The 9,225-nt window shown below is 41.1% G+C and overlaps 1 long non-coding RNA gene across 1 annotated transcript; it reads right to left on the reverse strand.

Annotated features, from left to right (window-relative positions):
* Positions 1–4,596: 4,596 nt before the first annotated feature.
* On the reverse strand, positions 4,597–8,867 carry LOC147756737 (uncharacterized). Its single transcript, XR_015324462.1, has 2 exons — positions 8,240–8,867; positions 4,597–7,654 (listed from the first exon to the last, which is right to left on the reverse strand). It is a non-coding gene; the product is annotated as an uncharacterized LOC147756737 (long non-coding RNA).
* Positions 8,868–9,225: the final 358 nt, after the last annotated feature.

The following is a 9,225-nucleotide window of genomic DNA, read 5'->3' on the forward strand; positions in this document are numbered from 1 at the left end:
TGAAACTTGGCTATAACTCTTGAATAGAGAGCATATGGCTGATTCGAATCCGCTGTACGCCGTAGGCAAAGTTAGAGCCAACAAAGAACAGAACGATCGTATTTTCTCCGTAAACGAATAGATATTTTGTGCAGTATTCAAGTTTTGTCTCCGTCCGTTTTGTGGATGTTGTTTTCAATCATATACAGTCATTCGTTCTATTGTTTGCTTGTTTACATGCAAAACGTACGATAAAGACGAAACAGGGAGGATAGATTTTAGATTTCGATCGAAAATTACCCTACGTATTTTGACAAAATAGAGCCTTTACTTGGACTGGGATGAAGATAGTAATTTTTTTCGTCTACAATAGATTCTTGCGTTTATCTTATTTATCGATAAATGCTGTCGGTAAGTTCGAGCTCATTCGGTTAATCTGGTGAACGCTGATGCGGGACATTTAACGCACTTAGCCGAGTTATGCGACTAGCTCGACTAACTTCAGTACAGAAAGTTGGCCCAATAGTAATAGGGTAATCACGTCCGGACCGCATGCAGGCCGCGCATTTCACAATATTTATATCTTGGACCTGATGACCTCTGTCGACGCTTTGATGCATGCCTACCAATCAGGTGCCTTCCAATTACCAGGCGACTACCTTATACGCCAACACATATAAACACAAATACCGTATTTCACTGTGAATCAACCGATGTGCAAATGATCGACATACACTTTTGTTATAATCTGCCTATATAGTAGCAGGACCGCTTGCGAGTAATTTGTTGTTAAATATTTTTGACACTTTTTATTGTCGCCTGTTACTTATTTGATCGACTTTTTGATCTAGAACCTATACGAGTTCGTAGCATTCACATAGACCTTTAGTTAGCAAGCAAGGTACACCCCGGTGTCAGTATCGCTAGAATATAAAATGTTCCAATAGTGTTTCGGGGGTGAATAGGCCAAGGGTGAAACTGGAATAGAATTCTATAGGCCGTATATAATTTGTGGGTGTAATCGTTCCCCCTTCGTTCCTTTTTTATGGCTCGTTATTGGGTCCTGCCAAATCAAACAGCCCCAACCGGAGATAAGCCATGTAAGCTAAGCAGTATACTATTACAATTCGCCCGCCATGACAACGCTGTTCTGTGGCAGTTCATTAAAACAAGCAGTCGTAGATGAAAAAATCACCGTCTTCTTCTCCAGTGAGTCAACCCTGAAATGTTCGTCCAGGAAGTGCAAGCACTTACGGCTTCGTCGCCTACTTACGTACAATAAAATGAAACTATCTAAAGAACGTCTATGAATCACGTTTCTTCATGATGTACTATATCAACCGAATACCGGTGATAGGAGTTGCATCCGTAGCCCGTACTAGACGAGAACGAACCAGCCGCTATCTCTAATAAGAGAAGTTAGTATTAATAGTAATAATACGTGGAACAACACGCCTTCGATCATTCGTTCTCCTTCACGTTCCACGTTCGGGCCTATACTCAGGCTCAAGGAAAAATGATTTATGACAGATGGCGCAGAAGTGCTCCGATGTGTCTTGACTCGAGTCTGCTACATCCGTTGTTTCGTTGAATGCTGAGATATTAGAAAGTTTGCGTTCAAGGCGGCCATGAACATCACTCATCGTATCAACAGCGTTAACAACTTCCAATAGTTTGCTTCGCTGGATATATTGCTACAAAATTTCATGGGTCGTTCCGACGGTCTGTAACGATATCGATCTGCGATGATTGCAATAACAAAAACTACCTCATCGGTTGAAGTCGTCACGCTTCGATTCTAGGTCTTCAGACGCCGTTGCGCCGGTTCGTTAGCTGTCAAATGGACTATTTGTTGCCAGTCGATAAAGAAAACGATCGTATCCCGTCCAGATGGATTAGTTAGTTTGATTGCATTAACTAAACGAAATTTCCGACTGCAAAACATAATGGGGGCATGTGAGGGTGCGATTTTCTGAAATAGTCTCAATTATCTTCTCACAAAACATATAGTTATACGCATCAGCACACAATTCGTGTGATTAAAGATAGCCATTATATACATATATCGTAGCTGTGACGGCTTCCCACTTAACACAATGTGCAATGCTTAAATTCTACAAATACTATATAATATAACGTAAAACACTAAAGACTCGTTGTCGTGGCGCAATTCGGTGTTATTGGCGATCAACTAAATGTCGTATTGTTTTATTAGCAAAAATCGGCCTTCCGGCCTCACATCAACTGAACCTTTGTAAGCGTTAATTTCCCTTTGGAATACAGCAGCGGTGAAGATATATCTTCAAGTCTGAGCTTTGTCGCGCATGTTATTGATGTGCGACGCACGACACATAGAATGGCATATCACGTATAGCCGATCATAGTGGCATTGTCTTTCGATCAGCCGACGTGACTTATGAGTACATAAAAGTCTAAGATATGATGTGAATGGAAGTTGCGGCATAGTCGCAACAATCTTCCCCCCGCCCGCTTCCACACAGTACGAAGAGTACATGAGCCTTGCTACCCTCTGTACGACAAATAAGGCTAAGGATTAACTGGCTCTGTCCTCAACTTCTAACCTACACACCCTCAAATACGGTTCCGCGCTGATAACCGTATCACGATCGTTCACTTAATGGCCAATAGGCCCATTGTATAGCTTGAAGAAAGCTTCCTTTAAACATGATTTATGATAACTTTACCAGAAGACACGCTTAATTTTTTTCCTTTTTACGCAACCAGAGGCTTGATTGTGATGTTCAAGAACGTCAATAGTTGCACGTCAATTGTCGACGTTCCACTTTTTGTAGCACTAAAAAACTTGCGCGAACTTCAATGTACGCCGAAAAACGAGAGAGTAATTAAAGATAAACTATATATTGCCGTTGTCCTTTTTTTGTAACTCGTTAAATTTGAGCCACATGGAAATAGTATTTCCTGTCATAAGCTAAGCTCATTTTAAACGACTCAACATATTTTCGACGGAGCCTCGGGAACTTCTCAAAGAGGCTGAACGTAAAAACGGACGCATGATAAAGTAACATCTTGTTCTTGTCCGAATAACCGTATTGGCCGAATGGGCTCCAGGGTGCGTCTAGTAGGACATGAGATTTCACTCCACCGCTAGCTACAACGTTCTAATAGCATTTCGCAAATAAATTTTCAAGTCATACTCCGAAGGTCAGTAGTGGCACTCCGAGTGCTCATCAAAAAATAGCTCAAGCATATCATCGCGTCTTCGGCGTGAGGACAGTTTAGCGAAATGAGAATCTATGAGTGATAAAGTTATATGGAGCATTATAAGCTTAAAGTGCGCACTGACAGATCATTTATTAGTAAATCCATTGTCTGAATAAATGCCCCATTAAAATCAGCAGTCCCTCAGGTGACTTAGTGCTTTTAGTAGAACTAAAGCAGTTAGTTTTCATGCACAATTTGATTTCGGTCGATGATTGTATTATAGGTAACATGTACGGTAATAGCCAGCCGACACAAAGGCAGTACCCGGATAATGAGCCCAGGACCAGTTGTCATGCGTACACAACCCGTATCAACAAACAGAGATATCACGCATAATTCAGATTTGATTGCTCCACTGCTAAGGACACTCTAGTAGAAGTAAGAATCTTTGACCTAGTTGCAAAATTTTCCGTTTTAGATTTTTTATAAACAACGTTCAATATATTCGAAACAAATCGAAAGCCTACTCTAGCTCATCCAACCATTACACATAACGAATATAGAGTATTCCTTTGTCTAGTGCGTTTGGTATTCCTTCGAATTTGAAGGCAAGCCTGTTTCGCGATTATCGTTGTTAACACATTTAATAGCTTTTCAGCCAACAAAAACTTCCTCAGCGATTGGTTGCACGCTTACCTTACCGGCTTAATCGTAACGTGCTTTTTTGCTAAAGCAACGGCTCACAGTCGTCAACAGCAACCCTACTATGCTTACATTAAGTTTACACGTTTAGCCCATTATCACATAGTTCCAATGCCAACTTTAAGTGAAAACCTTGATGAAGCCCAAGTTGACAAACGGCGCCCAAGTTGACAAATACTATTCAAAAGGCAAGTGGTTAAGCTGCCTTGTACCCAATTTTAATTTTTGTCCGGTTGAAAGTGATTGACACGTACATTTTATGTATGTATATATGCTTGCTAATTATTAAAAACTGACTGAATTTAAAGGCAAATCGAAAGCGCTGCTATGCCTTGGTCGATTCCAGAATGGCTTGGAATGATTTCAGGTTTGTGCGTCGATTTCAGAATCCGCTGCTCCGTTTCGTTAGCATTCAACATTCAACTTCGACATTTTTATCACTACTAACTTTATCATGGCAAATGGTTAATATGATGAAATGTCGTTAGACCAAAGCTATGAATCTCAGAAAGACAAAATGACGAAGCCTTCGTATCTACTCAATACTCAAAGATACAAATTTTAGCTCATTTTTTGTCCTATTTAATCCCGCTTATTTCGTCTGGCGCGGTTAGATCAATCTTTTCATTGCCATAGTAAACATATGGTCAATTGTTGACAAGGCAATAATAATAACAATAAGAAGAAGAAGAAGAAACAATTCTTGTTACTAGATAAAACACAACGTCCTCGTAGCAGATAAAGCACTTTACTCTCCACTGTGTTTTTTTGCTTTAAGTTGTTGACGCGAACTGAGCTATTGTTAGAACAGTCTGACTTTATGATTGACCAGACTGATGACCTTTACTGCCAGTAACGCCACTAAACACACTCAACTGGAATATGTAGACACAACTCATTACGAGCTTCTTTTTGCGACGACATAAATCGCAAGAGGTCACCTGTCTGCACAAGCCAATTTCGTGAAGATGATCCGCGTGTGTACGCTTGCACAAAGATGCCTCGTTGCCTTACTCGAAGCGATCGACGCGAACGATCACGACGGGAACAAGCTGAAAATCGTTGCGGTTAGATGTAACCTCTCCCTTAAACGTGCGGATACATTATATCAGGCTATTTCTTGCACTAATTCAGGCCGCGTTTGATTCGCTCATAGCAACTAGTTAGGTTTCACGCAGTCGAGATTGAACCAGATGTCGCACTTTGAGTCGACAAAAGATCCTGATGCTGCATCATATTCATTGAAAGTTACATCTCTAGCGCTAGCGGCAAAAGCTTCCCCAGCACGGGCCAAATCGAGCAGTGCTCATTCTTCCTTTGTGCAGGCTCTTCATCCTCGTACAGTCCAGATTTTTCCCTCTGCCACCGTTGCTACGAATCGAAGCAGGCCACGAAAGCGCTCCTCCCTCCAGCGCGGCTTTACCTATTAGGATCATTTATTTCCAATCTTTGTCTCCCTTTTGGCCGGTCCTTATTCTTTTACGGCGCCCTGGATTTGCCCACATAACAGGAAGCTTCACTTGTTGTTTGCCAGATGGTGAAACTCCTTTTCTACGTGCTGCTTCCTTAATGGACTCTGCCTGACTTCCATTAATTCTAGTTGCTACTTGAATTCTTAGTATGAATCGTTTGACAGCCAGCTAACTAGATCGAAAACAGGTCTCTGATACATTTTACTTATTAAGTAGGTCCTATAGGTCCTCCTAGGTTTTATAGATTCAGATGTGCACAAATCAATATGTAGTCCTCCAGCGCATTATAATCATGCGAAGTTGTTAAAATAAGACAAGGATTAGGGACGGTTGCCTGACTCGTTTGAGCAGATTAAACGAGAAATGTTGATAATCGGAACACATCCCAAGTTTGGTAAAAAAAAAAAGCTACAACTGTAAATATCAGCCTTATCAGCTCATGTATATTTTTATCACACTCACCCTGAATTATCTTTACACTGGGTGCAAGGCTACACCGAAGTTGTACATGGGTGCCATCTACGTGCTTTTTTTTGTAAATGTGAATCGTATTATCGCGATTTAGACTACAGAGTTACTTATGTTGTCCACATGAATTAAGACCCAACTTTACCCCTCCGCGTTCTCTCTACCTCATTATATAGCCATGTGTTGGGGCAAAAGTCACTTAATTGTTTCAGAATCGTCACTCGACTTATTAGTACTATTTTTCTTATATTTTATATTTTTGCTACATTGACAGATGTAGAATTACGAGAACTGTCAGATGATTTCTTTTTAAACTATCAATAGACTTTTGCCTCATTCTGTATAGTTATCAAAACGAGCACTTATGTAACTCATTGGATGAATCGTGCTTATACTACAGAAATCCACTAATTAACAGATTATAGCGAAAGTTCTGGGTATTTTGTTGATATGTTTACACAGAGCTTGTAGCATAAATGTTTAGTTTCACAGTTAAAGGCTTATCTATTTAAGGCGAACAGTTCGATTTGGTGTTCTCGTTTTCTTACAGTTACTATCTTATGACGCATTTTCTAAAATCAAAAAAGGCTACCTATATCGCGGTGTTACGTGTAACAATGGCTGAGGATTTAATCCATTTAAGGCGGCCAGCAGTACCCTTGACATATATCAACTTAGCCAATGCTGACTCCATTCAGGCTTAAAGTCATCTATGCATTTTCAATCGTTCCTTTTGTTCTCAAGACCTGTTATGTCATTGTGTTTCTTGGTTGCTTTTAGACCATGTATTGCACGGATGTTCCTCAACCTCTTCGAAAGTCCCAACATTTGTCTTATTTTTTTCGTATCCCTTCTCGTCTGTCTTTATTACAGCGCAAAGTGCAGCAGCGTGTCTTTTTAATAGATTCATTTGACAAGGCGACGAGTAACAGATTTTCTAAGAACGCAAATTATCAGAGGACCCTGGTATGTTTAGCTTTTCTAGGATGGGTGGCTGTAGAGTCTTTTAGAAACCGGAAAGCTATCGAAAACGAGCCACACTCGTAAGAAAGCAATAATGAGGGCAACACCTTCAGCTGTGCTTCAAACATCAGACGAGCCTTCAAGAAGTGTACAAACAGACTAGCAATACGCAAACCAAAACCCAATATTCGACGTATCTTCCGTTTGATTCGCTTACCTATATAAATACAGTACATGGCCTGGCTTAACGAGTCTTGTTTCGAGCGGGTAAAGCAAACTATTAAAAAGCCAGAACATGTCGATATATTTGACAGGATTGATTTGAGTACTGATGATTGTGTTAGTTATAGCAATATGTGGATATTGTATATATAGATACGTGGTCGGTAACGTTAATCTGATCCACAAAAACAGCGTAATAGAGAAGAGCTGTGCTTTTACAGCCGACATTATTTGTACCTATTTAACGGACCGTGCACCCGGTTATCAAAGAGATCTAATACATTACTATTATTATAACCATGACCTTCCGAACCGCTCAACCATTTCTGTGGTCACCCTATACAAATGTGGTCCTGTGATCCCCTAAATGTTTCGCTTTGTTCTATTCTTCTGTAGAAAAAATGTACTTAGATAATGTGCAATGCCTAGAGAAATATAGAGTTAATTTCTCTAAACGGATGCGTGCGAATGTAACCTTGAAGCACTAAACACCTGGCCTTATCAGCCATGTTCTTTTATATATAGTAAATAAAAAACAGCTAAACATGAACTGCGCTCTAAACTAATGCAAATACATTTCTCGTATTCATTCGTCCACTTCTTTATGCCAAATTATTTTTATCCACCTCGTCATGCGAACTCAGCTGCATGGTCCATGAACTCGTCTGAAAATTAAATAAAAAAAAATTAAAAAATCGCCACATTACCCTCATGATAGTGTAATAATCGAATTGTATTGTCCTGGCGTATTTTTCTTCAGTTATGGCTGACTAGGATATTATTTTTGAAATTAAGAGCACGATAATTTTACGAGTAATCTTCAAAATTGCTTCTTACCTCGAGTCTTCTAAAATTGTTTATGGTATTTTATTCGCTTGTCAATTCATTGTAAAATAGTCAGGAAAGCTTGGTAAATAAAGATCCACTTAGCCCGTTCAGAATTTTTTTTTTTTTACTTAAAAACTAATGCGTTTTCTCTAGTATTAGCTTCGATGTTTCCGTGTTAAATTCGCATCAAGAAAACACATCCATAACCACAGCCATTTTTCGGTAATACCTTGCATTACTTTGTGCAGGAAATGCATTATATGGATAACAACATATGCAAAGTCAACTTCAAAATTATATATTAGCCTCTACAGAGAATAGAGTTACAAAATATGAACAGTTTTTTTAAGCTGCAAGGTCTTTTATGCTATGTTAAATGCTATCCTTCTCGACTAGTACTCCCAAGCCTCACGTCTGCTTACCCAGATATTATCCTGCATTTACACAAAAACTCTTCGGCTTTGTGGGCAACGTTGTCTCCATCGCGATGGTCGCTGTCGCTGCTCAGCCCGTTCGTCTATTGCAGTTGCTTAGTTTCGGACCTATGCAGGAACAAGCAGCGTAGAGGTCGTAGCGGAAGGGTATGCTTATCACTAGTAGGCGCCCTCCCATGTATGAGTCACGAGGGACATAATGATGCCCCGAAGAGTTTCTAGCGCTGGTTATTAGTCGCTAGGCGCCGAGAACGGGTAATTTCTCTCAACGCGCCGCAAGCGGGACACTGCGGTACCAGACCGAGCGGTCTGAGCGAGGCCTTAACATAATCTTCTTGCACCATTCTCGCAGTACTAATCTTATCGCAGCGCTAGTGGGCTTGGAGGCCACAGCTGAGGCACGACCATGGCAACACTGGGAAATCAAAGCTACGATAGGCCGTGCCTTCGCCGTTTGTTTGGTTGGTAGCCAGCACGCACTTCGTCGTCGTTCCTCTCAGTTGTCTAGCCGCCACGCCCTGATGGCATCAGGCCAACCAGCTGTGCTCATCGGAACGCACCAACGCAAGCTACTCGACATGGATACGCCGAATGCCGCAAAATCGTCGTCGCCACTAGAATGTCCTTTGCGACTTTGGTTGCGCTAGCCCTCAGCTGGCCGGGCATTGAGATCAAGCTACACTTAGTGGGCAGTGTAGATGGACTTGAACCGACACGAGAGGCATCAAACACCAACATACAAGTGGGCCTAGTGACAAGACTGTTTCAGTTTCGAACGGTAGAGAGGAACAGGGCAAGCGACAGTTCATTACACAGTACGTTTGCCTCCGTTTGGTCCCCTCAACGCCCCTGTCTACCTTCCGCCTGACTTCATCGAAGACCAATCGGAGAATTCGCTCACGAGGTCATCGAAGACGAAGGAACTCGTATGAACCACATCTTAGCATAGTTGATGAGCAACATAACAGATTTAG

This window comes from Varroa destructor, unplaced genomic scaffold, assembly GCF_002443255.2.
Source record: "Varroa destructor unplaced genomic scaffold, Vdes_3.0 BEIS01000003.1, whole genome shotgun sequence".
NCBI lineage: Eukaryota > Metazoa > Arthropoda > Arachnida > Mesostigmata > Varroidae > Varroa > Varroa destructor.